Source organism: Lathyrus oleraceus, chromosome 7 (assembly GCF_024323335.1).
Source record: "Lathyrus oleraceus cultivar Zhongwan6 chromosome 7, CAAS_Psat_ZW6_1.0, whole genome shotgun sequence".
Taxonomy (NCBI): Eukaryota; Viridiplantae; Streptophyta; class Magnoliopsida; order Fabales; family Fabaceae; genus Lathyrus; species Lathyrus oleraceus.
In genome coordinates this window covers 442,255,676-442,262,899 of record NC_066585.1, presented here as the reverse complement: position 1 = coordinate 442,262,899, position 7,224 = coordinate 442,255,676, and the positions used below count along the sequence as shown (strand labels likewise).

At 36.8% G+C, this 7,224-nt stretch overlaps 1 long non-coding RNA gene across 2 annotated transcripts; it reads right to left on the bottom strand.

The window, feature by feature from the left end:
* Nucleotides 1-1,436: 1,436 nt before the first annotated feature.
* Nucleotides 1,437-4,674, bottom strand: LOC127107423 (uncharacterized). Of its 2 annotated transcripts, XR_007795719.1 has the most exons (5): nt 4,420-4,674; nt 3,643-4,306; nt 3,196-3,411; nt 2,830-3,120; nt 1,437-2,749 (listed from the first exon to the last, which is right to left on the bottom strand). It is a non-coding gene; the product is annotated as an uncharacterized LOC127107423 (long non-coding RNA). The 2 variants fall into 2 exon arrangements; XR_007795718.1 differs by having other exon boundaries at nt 3,643-4,674.
* Between the last annotated feature and the right edge of the window lie 2,550 nt (nt 4,675-7,224).

The following is a 7,224-nucleotide window of genomic DNA, read 5'->3' as shown; positions in this document are numbered from 1 at the left end:
TCTTCTTTGATTGAACTTATTTTTTCTAAACTTTGACCACTTTGCAAACTAGAAACTTTGGCCTTATGCCATTGCATTTTCAAACTTCTTTTCTTAATCAAACTTGTAAATAGACTTAATTATGTTTGACCTAAACTGACGAAAAAGCTAAAAAGAACTAACTCATTCAAAATATTTTTAGGCCTTTTGTGCCTTTCAAACTTAAATTTTGGTAAAAGCAATGCATCCACTTCAAAATTTATATCATGAACTACGAGATTTTGATCCCTCATTTTTACGTTGGTACGTAGGCACAAGTTCGAAGGTCTTGTCAAACACAAAAATATAATTAATAAATTCTTTTCTCATCCCCCCATTCTATTTGTTTGTATACATCCATTTGTATAAAATATATATGTGTCATACACCCAATTTTGTCCAAGACCGTCTAGAGCCTTCATAGGTATTTATAACTTTAAAAAAAAAAGAGAGAACATGGCACCTAGGCTTAAAACATGAAGGATTTTAATACAGGGCGAATTCAGGTTTTATTTCTTCTTGTTATGACCTAGACCTGTGTTCAACAAAGATCCATAAACCCCTATTAGGTCGAGCATTCATTGCGTAACCTCCTAACTTTAACGTCGTCTAGTTATTCATCCTTCATGACATTTGGTTTCATCTGCATGGTCAAGAGTTCGCTAAATATTCACGTATTCGTAATTCCTGGTTCTAGTCTAAGCTCTTGGTCCCAAAACCTTCATTTACATTCATTCGTCCTTGGCATTGCGTCCAATCGTCTCCTAATACCTGGCTTATGGCTTACCAAGGCCCGTTTTACCTAGTCAGTCTCAGGATTAACCAAAGGTCTTGCTTTGTCTAGAACCCATTTTATTTGGTCAGATCAAACCCGCTTTACACTATGCACAATGCCTAAATGCTTTGCCCGTGGACCCTCGGTGAGGTAATAATCATTGACCGTTCTTTTGATTCATTTAAGGCTTATGATGTCCATACCCATCCATTGGTTTGGTCTTGTTTCTACATGGTTTATTCATGGAACTTTGGTATGTTTCAGCATGGTAATGTTAAGATTTACCATCCCATACGTTTTCATTCAAATCCATTCATTCGCAAAATAATACTCCCTCCGTTCCTTTATAAGTGTCACTTTCTTGAAAAAAAATTGTTTCTTTTTAATTGTCACTTGTAAAGTTCAACGTAGTATTAATTGCAATTTTATCAAAATTACCCCTAGATAATGATTGCAGAGAGAGAAAAAATAAAGTGAATGTAATAAATAATTAAGGATATTATAGGTAAAAGAAGAATTATTGTTTGAAAAGTAACAATAATAATTAACTTCCTTGGTATGTGTAAAAAATTAAAAAAAAGACACTTCAAAAATAACGGAGGGAGTATCAAATTTCAAATTTTATTGATCATTCAAAGACTGTATCGTACAAAAATTACAAGTTTGACTATTTTTGTGAACGGTTGGATTTTCGATCAACCCGGTTGATCCAAGTCAGATAACCTACATTGGTCACCCTAAGACTCAACCTAACCCATCTTGTCTTGCTTCATCATCCAAATTCCATGACTATTTACTTCCATCTCATTTTCTTCAGGGGGCAAGTTATGCTTGTTGTGACATACCTACTAAACCAATTAATCAAGCCAACGCATTACTGCGTATGGCAAACATAAGCACGATTTGACCAAAATGTGCACAGATGCTTAAAGAGCATGCACTCCACAAAGAATGTCTCTATTCTAAGTGCATCATCATGAATAGACCTGCATTAACCATCTTGCAACCACAATCCATTCACCTAAACCAAATCCATCCAGTAAACCAAAACCTATCCCAATCCAAACCATTGTTCATTCCTACATATTTGAAATAATAAGATTTTACATGGGAAAAGAAAAGAGACAAAGCAAAAGTAAACAATTTGGAAAAAAGCTGCAACAGGCTGCTGGACGACAAAGCAACAAACGACATGTCGTAGGACCAAAAGCAGAATTTAGACATGGCTTGGAGTACTCCTTCCAAGGTAGGCTATGTCACGGACTGTTCCAATATATTGTCCATGGATGTTGCAAGAAGATAGTGGCCCAAGGCAGATGGAACTATTGCCGGCACTAAAGCTTCAAGCCTCCAAAAGTTGAAGCTACAGTGAACTAAAGCACATCACTCCAAACAAACTACACAAACAAAACTTATAAGAAACATCTAACAGCAGCTCCAATAGTAATGTAGAACGGAAGCTGCATAAAAGCCAAAATACCGCCACAAATAGACTCAATATACAACTACACTCAAGTATGCAGAAAATAATGCAGGAAAGTAGATGTTGTTGAAAACGGTTCAAATATAAATGTTGAACCTGGAATTGGTGATCTTGGCCAGAGATGAACAAAAGGATAACTGAAGATATATTACAGGCACCACTTTTCTTGTTAAATGTGCGGGTTGCAGGATATTCATTTTGTTGCTTGTTTGGATGCTACAAGAGTTTTGGGTTGTGATGAAGAAATGTTTCTTATCAGAAACAATTACTCACAAGTGGAGGAAGTCAGGAGGGCAGGCAGTGGAGATTTTACAGTCGTGGTTTATCAAAGAAAAAATAAGATAACGAGATGGCAACTTCAAAAGCCAACGGACAAGGCTGAAAGCATCAGTTCTACCGCGAATGTGACCTCTTCAATGCCAAACAAATCTGAAGACAATAATGCGGATTGTTCTCTAAATGCATGCATTCCCCTGAATTAGAAAACAAGACCGATAATACGTTAGCAGAAACATGTGAAATGCAACCCCCACGCCTTTCGAAAAGTGCTCACCAATCTGGTGTCAGCTGTCTCCATGTATCAGAGATTGAAGGATGGTCACAACAATGGTAGTTCCTGCAAATACAGCATAGTTAGTGAGGATGATGATCAATCACTTCATCATGTTGTGGCTGAATTATCACCTCAAGCAACAAACTTCTGTAGACCTTTAACCTTACATATAATCCATTTGGCTATGAGAATCGTGTTGCCCAAGGCAACACCAACCTGCTGCAAAATCAGAGTACAAGTCTACAACGACTAACCAAACAGCGTTGATACGTCAATGATTATAGCAGCAGCCTGGCAATGTATAAGTAGTCAGTAATAATACAGGATAAGAATACTTGTCTGCACCAAGGTCATGCCAATAAATACCTGATCATTAAGCCCCAACCAATATTACAATAAGCTTGTTGCAGAAAGTGTGTCGTCTACCAATCTTTGTCATGAAGAAGACCACCCTGCAAACCATATTACCATGCCAAACAAACCACTTGCATCAAACCAGGGCATTATAAAAAGCCTGCAATATACCCTGCAGTAGTACACACATAAAACACAACCTGCAGCCTGCTTGCAATAAGTCAACACCTGTTAAAACAATAAGCCAAGCAATCAATAGAACATAAGTAGAGTACAAACAGATGAAGAACAAGTTACTCTTTTCCAAGGATTTCATGCACGAACCAACTCAAATCGTTTTCATTTCATATCAATAAAAACCCCAGAAAGCCACGAAGTTAATTTTTTAAAGCCAAGGAAAATTCAAATTATATACCATTTAAAATTCAACTTTCATGACAGTAAGAATTAGTTTCTTACCATAGCAAGTAAAGATTTTACAGCAGTAAGAATTCAACAAAGGATTCAGCAAAAGTGGCCACGCGTCTAAAGAGATTTCACTACAAACAAAATTCATGCGTACCACCCACATTTGAGGGACCACAGCAAATCTGAGAAAATTCGTTTTATAAACGGAATGATTCGCTTGATTCTCCAGCTCATACTACGTACAAACCTCGTACCACCTCTCTATATAGGAGAACCCCATCCATTAAGAAAAAGGTACCAAATCTCTGCTGAAATTCCCTGGAACCTTGCACTCAAAGCTCAGTTAAAAACCTCAACTCTGATGTTCACACTGAAAACCAAAGTTGAAGAGCTCAAATCCTTCAACGGAATACACGAACGAGAAAGCACTAGAAAGAAAGATCGAAGAAGAAGGAAGATCAGACAAAACACATACTTAGTTATTCGTCTCTGAAGCCTCTTGATTTGGTACAATCTTAACCCTCTATTTCTCGATCTGTTGATTTTAACGCAACCGAATGTATGTGTGGCCGATTTTCTTCTGGCGCGATTTGTACATTGGCGCATAAATGATTTGTTCATGTCTGTCATTTTGAGGTTCTTGTGTTGTGGCTGAATTTTGATAGAACTTCACCGTAGTTTATGGTTTACACCGATCAATAGATCTACTTTCCTGCTGTCACAATCAATTGGTTTTGAGAGGAAACTCTGGTTTTCTTTGAGTTTTGTTTAAGAGACATGATGAACATTATAATCAGAGAAGAATCTAGATAGGTTTAGAAATATTACGTTTACATTCGTCTCCAAGTTATGTCTGTTTCTGGTTTTAAGTGAATTTATTGTCATTGATGAGGAATCTTTCCTCACTCGCTGCCCGAGGTCTGCCGCCGCGGTTCATAATTGCTGCCTCGTTTTTCATTTCCCTTTCATGTGACCGTTGGGATTTGAAAAGGTTTTCTCTTTTCTTTCCTCGTTAGTCTCCCTGCATAAGTGGGAAAGACTCGGTTGGAATCCAACCCAGGTTGTGGACTGGACCAAAGCTAGTTCTTCGCCCCTTGGGCTTCCTGTGTTTAGGCCCATCTATTTTCTTTGATGATTGTGCGCCCTGATGGGCTTCAGAGGCCTTCAGGGCCCATTTGTGTTTTTTTATATAGTTCTTTCATTTTTTTTGTTAGCATAATAATTCATTTGAATTTATTTTTTAAAAAACATGAGTTTCATTTGTTAATTAAAATTTTACTATCTTAGTTATTTAAACATCAATTATATAGTTTATTACTATTTAATAAATTAATATATTGTATTATCATCATAATTTAGATTTTTATTTTTTTTACTTTTAGAATTTATTCGAATTATATATTTCATTTGTGTGTACAAGTTACTTAATTTCATATGTGTGGCGCGTTACAATCACGACAAACCATTGCGAAATTCACCAATTCAAAACCACTCCAACACAAAATACCACAAAATTCTCGATTTAATATCAAACTCATTTCCACATCCTTGTGAGTCAAATAACTGTCATTTCTATCCGCTTAAGCATAATTAAGTCGGGTTATTTTCATAATAATGAAATGAAAAGAGGGATGGTTTTAAGCCTTTAACTCCTCTCCTCGATTGTTTGAATACGAGTTTTCTTACTCGGTCAGTTAGACAATCGTCGTTTCTTTACAAACCTTAAACCACGATTAAATTAAATTATTTTCATAATAACAAAATGAAAAGGGAGATGACTTTGAGCCTTTAACTTCTCTCTTTAATTTCTTTGAATACGAGTTTTCTTACTCGGTTAGTCGAACAATTGTCATTTTTTCACAAATTAATAAATCAAAATGGATTATTTTCATAATAACGAAATGAAAAAGGGGATGGTTTTAAGCCTTTAACTCCTCTCCTCAATTGATTGAATACGGGTTCTCTTACTCGGTTAGTCAAGCAATTGTCATTTTTCCACAAACATATAACTTAATCAAATCACTTTCACAATAATCTACGCGAAAAGGGAGATGGTCTTGAGTCTTCAATTCCTTTCCTCAAATGTTTGGATATGAGTTGTCTTACTCAGCCACTCAAGTACTTGTTGTTTATTCTAAAATACATCAACCATACCTAAACCTATTTTCATAATCACTCAGATGAAAAAGAAAGTGGTCTAGAGTCTTCTATTCCCTTTTCCGATTATTAGGATACGAGTTGTCTTACTCGACTGTCCGAGTAATCGTCATCCATTTAAAATACCTTAAGTATTATCAAATACTTTCACAATTAAGGATGAAATAGGAGATCGTCTAGAGCCTTCGATTCCTCTCCTCAACTATTAGGATACGAGTTATTTTACTCGACTATCCGAGTAATTGTCATCCAACAAAACATCCAACATATTAATTTAACTTGTCACCCTCGTGTAACCAAAACTCTTTTAAAAAAGAACATTATTTAATCCTTTCTAATGTGCACAACAAACTAGTGCTTAAGCCTCCGCTGAGAGTAAACAAGTCAGCGTTTAGCCTTTAGAACGCGATCTAAACAGTTGTTCGGTAAAAGACACCAACCAACCGTAGTTCCCCGAACTACGAATGCTCTGATTTCCTTATTGCACCCTAAGGATACGTAGGCACGAGATTGCGAGATCTTGGCGAGCACACTAATAAAAAAAACCTCCTTTTTCCCCCTTCTGAGGTTTCCATCCATCTCATTTCAATATCTTTATCACTCGAAGAAAACAAAAAACATAAGCTAACATTCAAATCACAAATTAAACTAAAAGGTTCACGTTGAGTACAACGGACGTGAGGGGTGCTAATACCTTCCCCTTGCGTAATCGACTCCCAAACCAGAATACGGTTGCGACGACCATCATTCAATTCTTCAAAGGTTTTATCGATATTTTCCTATTCCTTCATTGGGATAAATAAAGTTTGGTGGATACTCTATTCGAACTAATTTTTTCCGCGACCATCGCGAGGAATCGTATTTTTTGAGATGCGACAGATGGCGCCTCTACTAGGGAAATAACTCCAAGCAAAAGAGAGTGAAGCCTAATTTAGTTCTGTTTCTGTATTGTGTGTTAATCTTGTTTGTTTGTTTGTTATTTTTATTCTATTATTATTATTCTGTCGTAATTATTGTTTTGTGATTTATTGGCTATGTCTTGTTTGGGGCTCTCTATTAGTGGTGCTTTGTGAGATAGGCTCTCTACCCGAGTCTGAGAAAAACCGTAAGTTTAAGTTGGTGGTTGCATAATGGATGCCCACAAGGAGTCTTCCTTGTTGGGAAGATACGAAGACCCCGCCTAGAGGAGATTGTCTTGAGATATTGTTGCCCGACGAGTTTTCGTCACGAGGATAGTATTCTCAAGTTGGATCAATGACTCTAGGGACCTTTTAACCCACTATATCCGGCGGTTATGTAGTATTCACCTGAAAAGTTTCAGACTTGTTGGGTTAATACGAAAGCCCCAATCTGATGAGATCCCTTGGGCGTATTACTACCTTATAGTAATATTCCCAACCTCGATCTATGACTCTGAGAACCTTATTAGAACCTTGGACTCGAAAGTTGCGTAGTATGGACCCACTAGGAGTCTTC